At 43.4% G+C, this 12438-nt stretch overlaps 1 pseudogene; it reads right to left on the minus strand.

Moving 5' to 3' along the window:
* Positions 1-11562: 11562 nt before the first annotated feature.
* Positions 11563-11681, minus strand: LOC145402779 (5S ribosomal RNA; annotated as a pseudogene).
* Between the last annotated feature and the right edge of the window lie 757 nt (positions 11682-12438).

The following is a 12438-nucleotide window of genomic DNA, read 5'->3' on the forward strand; positions in this document are numbered from 1 at the left end:
ACGTTGTTAACTAGTGTTGTTTGATCATTCAGAAAATGGTTGGAATAGGGCTATTCCTATAACGATCAGTTCTTGCTCAAATTGGCAGTAATTTGATGCTGGTACGGATGGCGTGAGGGGTGTTCGGCGAGGAGATGGAGCAAGTTGCGGTGACGAGGGTGGTTCAGGAGTTTCAGTCAAAGCTGGCGGAGGTATGCTTGGTGGGTGTCAGAGATGGTTGTTAAGATGAGAGTTTGAAGTGCGTGATGCGTGCGTGCGTGCAAGCGTGCTTTCGTACTTGTGTGTGAGTGTGTGTGTGTGTGTGTGTGTGTGTGTGTGTGTGTGTGTGTGTGTGTGTGCGCGCGCGTGTGTGTGTGTGACAACAGTTATTGTATATCACTTGTCCTTTGTTATGGAGCTGGCATTCAAAAATACCTCCAATAACCCCGTCCCCATAGAGATATAACGCTTCAGTGTGTGTCCATCCAGTCACAACAACGCTGACATACACTTTTATTGTTGAGGCACAGGTGTTTATACGCAGATTTTATGTGCCAGGTTTATTGGTGGTACAGGTGTTGTTGCTGTTGCTGTTGCTGTCAGTGTTAGTACTGTTATTATATCTGCACTAGGGAAAGAAGGGTATTTTATCAATTGCTGTGTGTACTTCATCGGTTCGGTCAGGATCACTTGATGGTCGTGATCGTCAGCTTTTACCCTCCCGGAAGGGAGCTGAGAGCTCATATAGTCCGATCTAAGGGCAAGGCTGTGACCTTCACACACGCACACACCCGTCCCCTTGCTCAAGGGGGTCAGTAACCACCCACTTCGTCAGTGAAACTTTTCGCAACCTGAGCGAGGCGCGAACTCCCGTCCACCAGTTGGCAAGGGGGAACGTTACCACTGCACCAGCGAGCGGTGTGTGTGTGTGTGTGTGTGTGTGTGTGTGTGTGTGTGTGTGTGTGTGTGTGTGCGCGTGTGCGCGTGTGCGTGCGTGCGTGCGTGCGTGCGCGCGCGAGCTTGAGAGAGAGAGAGAGAGAGAGAGAAAAAAATCATAATTCAAGCATTTTATATCATATTTTAGCCATACACAGTGGAACCGTTAAGGGTCAGTCAGTTAATCTGTTTTTTATAGAACAGTAGGTCAAAGTTCAAGGTCACAGCACAAGGTGTATTGACCCAGCGAAGTCAACTTAGACTTTTTATCATATTTGCATCAGGCTTGAGGAAAAGGTTGAGGTTAAGAAAAAAGTTATTTACTTATAACATTCTGTAAAAGGTCAAGGTTGTAGTTTCGCCTGTGTGTTTGTGTGTGAGCTTGTTAACACTGTATCCCAAACAGTTTTGATCTGATTTTCACGAAACCTGGTAGAAAGACTGTGTGTCAGGCATGAAGTGACAGTGATTTTTCAAGAATAGATCAAAGGTGAAAGTCACAGAGCAAGGTCAGCTTGATCAGTTCTTGAGTAATTTAGAGCAAACTTGGTGGAAAGGTTGAGATAAGATGAGAATAAAAGGATTCTGTTTTGAGAAGAGTCAGTCCAAGGTGAAGGTTGTAGGTCAGATTAATCTCAATTTTGATCTGATGTGAACCTTAGCAATTTAGTGGAAGAGTTAAGGGTCAGGAAAGAACAAAGGGATTTGATTTTAAGAGCAGTCAAGGCGGAATCGCAGAGTAAGGTCTAAGTTCAGCCCGTGTGTCTATTTGTGATCAAAATAACTAAAACAGTTTTGACTGGTTTTGGATCAAGCTTGGAGGATGAGCTGAGAGTCACCCAAGAGTTTGACCTATTGTTTTTTTAGGGCAGTGAGTCATGTGTCAGGGTCATGTGGCAAGGCCAGCATAGGCAGATTTCATCTGATGTAGACTTACCTTAGGGGACGGGTGCAGTTACAAACAAGGATGAAGAGATCCGAAGAGCAATCAGTCAACGGTTCAGTCTCATGGAAAGGTCAGGTCAAGGTCACTGGGCAAAGTCAACCCAGGCAATTATGATTTGAGCCAAAGTTGTTGGATGTGTTAAGGGTTAGGCAAGAACGGTGCAATTCCATTTTGAGAGTTGTGTGTCGAAGGTCAAGCTCAGAGGCTTAAGTCACCTAATCGGCCCTGAGACAAAGAAGTGGCCGAGGGTGTTCCACTGTGAGTGCTCCTTATAGTTTTTTTCATTAGTGCCACTGGTTATCTTTCCAAATTCTATTATTGTTGCTTATTAGTTCTGTTGCTGTTACTTTTGTTAGGCTATCGTTGTTATTGTTTCTGTTGCACTGTATATTAGCGCCGCTCATTTTGTCTAACCTATATTCCAGACCATATGCCACACAGCTTTGATCTGATACTGACTGCCACTATTGTCCGGGTGATTTTTTGTGCAATGTTACAGGTGTTGTCGCTTCGATATATTCACTAAATTGCACAATATATTATCTCCTCTGCGGCATGTAAAATTTGAACCGGGTTGTACTGTGGACGTATACTGTTTTTATCACTCTTGCGGTGTTTATTTATAACTTCATTTTTTTATTTTTATAACTTTAAATGTTTATAACTTTCATTACCTCTGTCTCTCATTTTCCTTATCGTCTCTTCTTTCTCTTTCCTCCTCCGACTTTCTTTTTTCTAGCTTGTCTCTTACTTCTCTCTTCTTTCGTCTGTCTCCTTTTCCTCTCCTCTCCTCTTTTATTCTTCATCTTCCGTCTTCCTGTTTCCTCCCTCTTTATCATCTCCTCTCTCTTTGGTCTCTTCTCATTTTCACGTCTTGCCTCCATCAGCACTCTCTCCTCTTCTATCCTTCCTCCTCATTTTCGTAACTCTTCCATTTCTCTTCTTGCCTCCTCCTGTTCCATTCTCTCTTTCTTTTCCCACCTCTTCAGTCCCTTCTTTACGTTCACTCCTCCAACAACATAGGCAATCCTGACCCCATTCACCATTTCTCTTATTCTTTTTTCATCTGCTTTTCACCATCCTACACTATATCACCCGTCACCTATCTTATTCCTCTTCCTCCTCCTCGCATTAGAACTCCATCTTGTCACCCACCACCTTTCATTACGTTTCCTTTTCCTCCGCATCTCTCCTCAATAATTTCTTCCTTCTCCTCTTCCTCCTACTCCTCCTTTTCTCATCCTAATATCGGCTTCACCATTAGACTCTTTCTTTCCTCCTCCCCCTTCTCCTCCTTCCCCTCCTCTCCCTCCTCCTTTCCCCTCCTCTCCCTCCTCCCTCCCCCTCGTCCTTCCCCCTCCTCTCCCTCCTCGTGCTCGTCCTCGTCTCTCCAGGGTTCCAGAAATTCATTATCTTCCACGATCTTCTTTCTTCGTTCCCTCATTTTTCCACTTCCATTTCCCTTATTAGAAGCCGCAGTCAGCCAGTGTATTTTTCTGGTTTATTATAACTCATTTTTATTTTTCTCTGTCTATTTCAGTCCAAGCCTCTTTCTCCTTAGTTTTCTTTTTCTTTTTTACTGCTCTCTCTCTCTCTCTCTCTCTCTCTCTCTCTCTCTCTCTCTCCACTCCCACTTCCTCCCATTCCCACTCCCACTTCCTCCCATTCCCACTCCCACTACCTCCCATTCCCACTCCCACTACATCCCAGTCCCACCACCCCTTACTCCCACTCCCACTCATTGCCACTCCCACTCCCAGTCATTTTTACTCACAAGATCTCCCTTTTCTACTCCTACTCCCTCTCACTCCCACTGCCGCTACCTTCCACTCCCACTCCCTTTTCTACTCCCACTCCCTCTCACTCACTGCCACTACCTTCCACTTCCTCTCCCAGTACCTCCCACTCCCACTCCCACTACCTCCGAGTCCCACTATCACTGTCACTCACTGGCACTCCCTCCCACTCTCACTACCACCACACTCCCACTCTCGGTACCACTACCACTCGCACTCTCACTACCACCACCACCACCACGCTCACTACTACCACCACCACCACCACTCTCACTACTACCACCACCACCACCACTCTCACTACTACCGCCACCACCACCACTCTCACTACTACCACCACCACCACCACTCCCACTCTCACCGCCACCACCACCACAACCACCACCACCACCACCACCACCACCACCACCACAACCACCACCACTCCTACTCTCACTACCACTCCTACCCTCAATACCACTCCTACCCTCACTACCACTCCCTCCCAATCGATACCCCACTCCCACCGCCACCCCCACCCCCACCCCCACCCCCACCCCACCCCACCCCACTTCACCCCACCTTCTCTCCCACCCCACTCTCACCCACACTCCCACTCCCACTCACACTTCTACTCTCCCAATTCTATTCCAACTCCACTCCCTCCCACTCATCTACTTTCCTGCTGCCTCCCACTCCCACCCTCTCATACTGCCACTTCCAGTCCCACTTCCTTTCCTTCCTGTTGCCACTCACATACCCACTCCCGCCTGCTGCCACTTCCTCTCCCACTACCGCCTTCTGCCGCCCCCATACCCACTCCTACCTTCAGCCACTCTCATACCCACTCACTCCTGCTACCAATTTTACTTCCACTCCCTCCTGCTGCCACTCTCATTCTCACTCTTCTGCTGCCACTTCTACTCCCACTGCCTCCTGCTGCAGCCCCACTCCCACTCCTTCCTATTGCCACCCCTACTCCAACTCATTCCTGCTTCTACTCCCACTGCCACTCCCTCCTGCTGCCACTGCCACTCCCTCTTGCTGGCTCTCCCACTCCCATTTCCACATGCTGTAACTCTCGCTACCATTCTCTCCGGCTGCCATTCTTGCTCCCTCATGCTGCCACTCCCACTCACACTCCTACTTCCACTCCTAATCCCACTCCCTCCTGCTGCCATCCTCACTCCTACATCCTCCTGTTGCCACTCCCAGTACCTCCTGCTGCCACTCCCACTACCTCCTGCTGCCACTCCCACCCCCACTCCATCCCACTCCATCCTGCTCTCACTTCCACTACCTCCTACTCCCACTCCCTTCTACTCCCACTCCCTTCTACTCCCACTCCCACTCCCTCCTGCTCTCACTTCCACTACCTCCTGCTCTCACTTCCACTACCTCCTACTCCCACTCCCTTCTACTCCCACTCCCACTCCCTCCTGCTGCCACTCCCATCCCCACTCCTTCCCACTCCCTCCTGCTCTCACTTCCACTACCTCCTACTCCCACTCCCGCTCCCACTCTCTCCTGCTCCCACTTCCACTTCCTCCTGCTCCCACTCTCATTCTCACTCCAGCTCCCACTTTCTTGTAGCACCTCACCATCCAGCTCGCCCAATAACACTCCCTCTCTGGCGCGACGCTCTCGACTTTAACCAATTGTGAGGTGACATCCGCTCTCTTATAGACCCGGGGAGGCGGTATACTCTTTCCTGAGCCAATAATACGAGAGAGAGAGAGAGAGAGAGAGAGAGAGAGACAGAGAGACAGAGACACACACAGACAGACAGACAGACAGAGCGAGAGAGACAGACAGACAGACAGACACACAAACAAACATCTGTAAACATACTTGGGGCTTCAATCTCTCGAGAAGCATCATGTAAAGAACGTCTCTTCTAAAATCTGCTTCAAAGAGATTAGGTGTGTTAAGCTGACTCTGTGCCTTTTTTTTACCCCCACACAGTTGCTGACCTTATACAGGGGGATTATTCGCCCCAGTGTAGAGTACAACTCTCATTTGGGGGGAGGCTCCCCACATACAGCTCTTTTCAACAAGGTGGAGTCAAAGGCTTTTCGTTTCATTAACTCTCCTCTTTCTGTCTCACGTCATCCTCTATCTCATCGACGCACTGTTGCATGTTTATCTCTTTTTCTATGGCTGCTTCAATGGTAATAGCTAATCTGAACTGTCTGCTTGCAACCCTTCACCACTACGGCGGGCGTGTAGCCTCCACCTGGCAGCAAAATTGTCATCTTTTTTTTGTTCAACTCTCTGATTAAAGAGTTTACCGTTACACTCAGTCCTTCATGTATGCAACAGACCAGTTATAGAAATGTCTTCCTTTGTCAGTGTTTCCTTCTGTCTATGACCTTCAGTCTTTTAAACGCGATGTGTCCAGGCACCTGGAAATGAACGGATCTTGATTTTTCTCTTTTATTTTCTTGGAGGGAGCAATGTTGGGAGCTTCTAGCCTTTGATTACTTCATCCTGCATAAAAGAATGACGGTGGGAGAGAGACAGACATATAGGGTGAGGGAGAGTTGTTCTTAATGTTATTGTAACTGATGTTTTGTTCTCATTCTTGTTGCTTTTGTTCTTGTTGAAGTATTGAATATCGTAGTATAACAGGAAAGCGAGGTGTGGGAATGGAAAGAGAGAGAGAGAGAGAGAGAGAGAGAGAGAGAGAGAGAGAGAGAGAGAGAGAGAGAGAGAGAGAGAGAGAGTTGGTATGTAAGTGGGTGTGGGCGTGGGAGAGGGAGGAGGAGGAAAAAGGAGATGGATAAACGAAACAGAAAGTAAAAGATAAAGCGGGACAGTGTGTGGGTGTGGATGAGTGTGGACTAGCAATCCAATTACTCGATAATCCTGACCTTTACTGAGGCAATACATCACAAATGAGAAATAGACTGAGACAAATTGACAGACTGACACACACAGACAGAGATATAGACAGGGAGACAGACTGACGGACGCACACACTGATATATAGATAACAGAAGGGTAGATAGAATGATAGGTAAATAGAAGGCTGGATAGATAAATAAACAGATATATTACCAAACGCTTCATCATACCATCGGTGACACTCACATTAAAATTTCCATGCATTACCCGCATTAGTATCAGTTTTCATACCAAATAGCTTTGTCTATCTGTCTGTCTATCTACTGTATATACAAGTACTTTGAAGACTTAGTCAAATCTCTCCCTTAGCGATTTATTCTATGCATCACAGCCCAGTATCGTCGTCTGTATTAATGACGCTAACTGTGGCTATATTAGAACGATCTAAATAGCATACACAAAATATAAATGTGTAATATGCAAAATAAACCGCAAAGGAATAAGTTCTACGTATCCTATCATGCCACCTAAGCTCGTATTATCGTCGGTTAAGGAATCTCCCTAGCGTGTCTTCCATAGCGATTTATTATTGGATATCGCTAGTTAATAGGCTGTTGCACATTATTTATGCATATTTTGATGACACTGGAAGCATTTATTTAACACAGAAGAGGATAGTAAGGCGTAATAAACAGAATAAATCTTAGGAAAAGGTGTGAGGGAACTTCCTTAACCGATAAGAAAATGCTGGCCCAGGAGTAGGAGTCGTAGCCAAATCACAAATGCCACTAAGCTGTAAATAAGCTCTACCATTTAATCTCACATAGAAAAGAAATCAACTCCGATCCAAAACAGTGATGATTTGAAGCTTCAGTAACCGGCTAGCGAATCAATTCATAATCAATAACAAAAGCATTTTAATATTTTTCCGTTGGTGCAGATATATATTCAATCTCTTGTAACTTATTTCAAATAATTCCAGTGGTAGAAAAAGAGAATACCACTAGGCCCGGATGCACAAACGGCCTTAACACTAACCCTACCTAAAGTCAGGTGGTTTGAGGCCTTACATCGATCTATCTGGTTAAAGCTGACGCACGAAGCACCTATAGGAGGTAATGCCGCCATAACCACCAAGGCCTGCTGGAAGAAGCCCTACCGTTTTGTGGCCCACAGATAAAGTAATTCCGAATTTCATATTCTCTACTATACAGACCTAATGAACTCTATATTGTAATCTCATTATGGAGCAGGTTGTTGCCTATGAATCAGACCGTGCATTGCGAAGGGAACGGACTTTCAAGGACCAACTCAATCCCTTTAACATAAGTGATCATCATCAACTTAGACAGTAACATCTCCTCTGTCGGTGACACTGCAAGATGACGTCCGTCGTCAGCACTAATAGCGGTAGCGGGAAAATAAAGGTCAGAAGAAACATGCGAGTATCACGAAGTGAATGGGTACATAAGGGAAGACAGTGAGGAGAGAAAGATTGGAGAGAAAAGGGCCACGTTCAATCGCTTATTTTCCCTAGGGGCAGGCCACGTAATAATCAGTATTAATACAAAAAAGGAGCATTGCAATTGATTCATGTAATACTTTTGCATGTATGAAGAGAAAAGGAGAATAATATTTATATTTGTAAAATGATAACGCAGGTGTCCTAAGGCCAGCTGAGCGTGGACAGAAACTTCATGTAGAGTAAAAAACTTAACTGGCTTAAATTAGATCCTTACATCGCATTTTTCACAGAAGATGAACAGAGGAAGAAAAAACAAAGTAAATTAAAAAAATAATCCACTCACCAGATTAATGTCCTCGATTCATAAAAACTATGTAACAGTTGGATGTGAACTGCTGTAGATTGAAGTTTTGGGAGAAACTATTCTGGGGAAGTGAGTTCCAAAGAAATGCAGTTCGCGGAATAAAAGAACACTGATAGACAGAAGTTCTGCAATATGGCAGTGTGACACTCCAGTCATGAGCGCTACGAGATGCCCGTGTAGTACGGGGGAAGGTGTGGTGAGGTGGCACAATGGATGCAACTTCGTCTGAGCATTTGCCATAAATATGTCTGGAAAATAATGCAAGGGAGACAACATTCCATTTTACTTGTACGGGAGGTATATCGTTTGTAATTGCAGGGCTATTTAAAGTTCTTACAATTTTGTTTTGAATTTTGTCCAGTTGTTTTAGTGCAACCTCTCCACATCCACTCCACAAGGGTGAACAATATTCCAGCTATGAATGCACATGACTGTTGTACATGACAGCTATCTGCTCATCAGTGAAGAAGTTACGTATTCAGTACAATAATCTAAGTTTCTTTGCAGTGGTTTTGGCAAGTGATCTAAGATGAGGGGACCAGCTGTGGGTATTGTTAAGTGAAACACCGAGAATTTTAATAGTTTTAGAGACAGGAATATTGGTAGCACTGGAAGTAATATGGGAATCAGGCAATATCTGTCTAGTAGTAGTTTTCCTAGTATTAAATGTGTCATTTTGTTCCCATTCAGTGATCTTAGATAGGTCTTGACTTATAGAGATTGGTGTACTGAGTTGAGAGTTAGGGATATTAAACCTTGTGAATGGGTGTTTAAGTGTGAATGAACTGTGAAGTGTTGAGTCATCTGCATTTGAATGAATGGGATTATGAATGATACACGCTGTAAGAGATCATTAATATGAATAAGGAATAAGGTTAGAGTCAAGACTGATAGTTATGGAATGCCGGCATTAACTGGGTGGAAGTTGGAATATACATCATCTACTTACTCCTAACTTTCTCTTGCTGAGATATAAGGAAATCAGTGGAACAAAGGATGATAGGCCATAGCAAGGGAGTTTGGATGCAAGGGAACAGTGCCACACTCTGTCAAAAGCTTTAGAAATATCAAGGGCTACTGCATGAGTTTCTCCATGTTGGTCAATTGACTGATGGATGGTATGAGCCAAGAGATTGAGCATATCAACAGTGGATCTTTGTGGCTAAAACCGCACTGTCTGTCACTAATTAAGTTGCTGGATTCAAGATGTTTAACAAAGTGCTTATTAATTACAATCTCAAATACTTTACAAAGAGAAAATGTGCTAGCTATTGGTCTGTAATCAGAGGGGTCAGAGTAACTTCCTTTCTTCGAAGTTGGGTGGATATTAGCTTCATTCCAAGAATTATGGAATGAAGAAGTACATATGCCTAGTCTGAATAATTTAGGAAGAACAGGAGCCATTTGTTGGGAACACTTTTTCAAAACAACTGGAGGAATTCCATCTGGACCTGGAGCTTTGTTAGCTGGTAAATTGTCTTGGATGGATTTTACGTATCTAGCTTGTATCTTAAGTGGAGCAATTTCGGGAGAGTTGAGTTCTAGTACAGGGATTTTCTAACTTCCTCTAAGGTCGAATCTGTGGCAAATGTACTAGCAAGGATGATTGCTTTTCCATGTGGTCCATTTATAATGTTTCCTTCTGAAGATTTTAGTGGGGGAATGGGTGATGACTTGTTAAAGCTGTTACTGAAACAATTGAGAGTTGACCAGACTATTCTATTGTCATTAGGATTATTTAATTGTTTTGATGCTTGGTTGTCAAGAAAGTTTGATGCAGTGAGTTTTTTTTTCTTTTTTTTCTTTTTTCTTTTACTGATTTGAATGGTTTCTAGCAATTATAAATTAACTGAAGGATTCAGATTTGTTTCTTTTTTAAGTAAAAGGGGAATTAGAAAAATATAGTGATTTTTCCATATTACACATGCTGCATGTAATAACATAAGAATGAGACTACAATATAAAGAAATATAGGTGCTTACCGCAAAACTTTAATGATATACTGTACAGCAATACATATTCAACAAAATCGTAGTTATTATTATTTGATCATGGCAAGGGACTGCCCAGGGTTTAATACATTTAAAAATTCCACTCAAAGCAACTAAAAAACATTAAAAACTAAATATTCACTGTATGAAAACACAAGAGAATACAAGAGTAATGGGAACAGTGCTTAAATAAAGGCTTATGTTTTTCCTGAAGCTGTTTCTCTCAGAAATTCAGTAATGCTTGTTAAAGAAATCTTCATAATGGCAGAGAGTTTTGCTATTACCGAGAGTCTCTGATATAGGTATGCACCTGGATCAATGCACCATCTTTTGTACTGCAATTTTATTTTGAGCTGAACTGGGCTATCTGCCGAAGTGCTCCTTACTGATCAGCAATGCTTATCCATGCATTGTCGTTAATATATATAGTGACATACTGGCCAACATTTTGCTCCAGAAGTTCTTTCCTCTTCTTCTATTCCCTGATAATTACATCCAGCTCCTCATCACAAAAGTTGGGACATCTTTTCTTTGTGTCCGACATTATTTTCAGTTGTTTATATCACATGATTCACTCTTGACTCCAGTATTGGCACCTGTAGCCCGACCATGGGCCATAGAGGCAGTTGTAATGCCCCTTTAAATGTTCGTAAAAGACTTTAAGGCTGCCTTCTGACCGAGTTTTCTGCATCCGGGCTCAGCTCTGAAGCTTAAACATATCACTATTTCGTGATTACCGTTATATTCCAATGTCAGGCTATTGTTACAACTCAACACTCAAGATGGATGGACGGCAATATCAGGCCAAGTTAATGCAAAAAATGTATGTATAAGGGAGCTTCAAGGTCCACCGATTAATGCATATGGTGTGATGTGGAACTGAAGGGTGTAATACTGTGAGAGAGAGTGGTATAGTGTGTTATGATGTGATATACAATGGTTTTCTGTGAAATCACTAAAACCCCTGAAATTGTAGCGCAATGCGTCGCAAATCGCTAGTGCGAGACATAGAGATAGAGGCGGTCCTAAATATGCTTCAATAACCCGCCAACGAGAGAGAGAGAGAGAGAGAGAGAGAGGTGGATGTACAAGCTCTCAAGTCATTATGTTTTTTTCTACACACACACACACACACATATATATAAATATATATATTCATTCATTGCCAGACGCCATGTATCCCAGACGGGGTGGCCAAGGGCTTAGAGTTTACAGGGAGGGGCACTAATCCTCCACCAACCCCACTTCACACATAGGGATGCCAACAGCATCTGGTATTCCCAGGCGGTCACCCATCCAAGTACTAACCAGACCCAACGTTGCTTAACTTCGCTGATCGGACGGGCAGCGGTGTACTCAACGTGATATATATATATATATATATATATATATATATATATATATATATATATATATATATATATATTGTTACGGAACAGGGAAAGATAATGAACACTTCAAGTGAGAATACTAAAATCACTACTGTCCCGCAAAGTTCCAGGTTCAAAACAAAAGAGTTAGGTAAAATTACAAGTTAAAGTTTAATGCTCAAACTAACAACTAAACATTCAGGACACATAAGGATAATGTAATGGCAAAAAACAGGTTAAATATATGGTTAACTGCAATAGCCTCTATTAACACGAAATCAGCAAGAGTAAATTTATCTAAGTCAGCCCTGATAAAATGAGAAAACCGGATAATGCTCAGTTAATGCAAGATATATTATTACAGACACAAAATATTATTAATAATGGCTGACATCAAAAACTCCACATGAATCACAAAAACCTCACCAGGGCCACGAACTAACACCTTATGCTATACAGTACAAGAAAAAAATGCAACAACACTTATATTCAAATTACAAAGCAGCTAGATGGTTGGAGACTTCCTGAGCACTCACAAAAATAATAACAACTGTACAGGGGAGGACAGAGATGTGAACAAAATGAGGAGTAGATCTAAGTGGCAATTAATGCAGAGACTGAGCTCATTATATAGGGGGCTGGCAGAGCTTGATACAACTTGCAAGAACGACGCACAAATGAAGGCACAGAGGACAAAGAGCTGACACTTCTGCTCCGAACAACAGAAAGAACGACTTACTCTACTACAAGGGGGAGAAGGGGGGA

The sequence above is a fragment of the Coenobita brevimanus genome, chromosome 58, assembly GCF_032717465.1.
Source record: "Coenobita brevimanus isolate Jiangsu-jjx chromosome 58, ASM3271746v2, whole genome shotgun sequence".
Taxonomy (NCBI): Eukaryota; Metazoa; Arthropoda; class Malacostraca; order Decapoda; family Coenobitidae; genus Coenobita; species Coenobita brevimanus.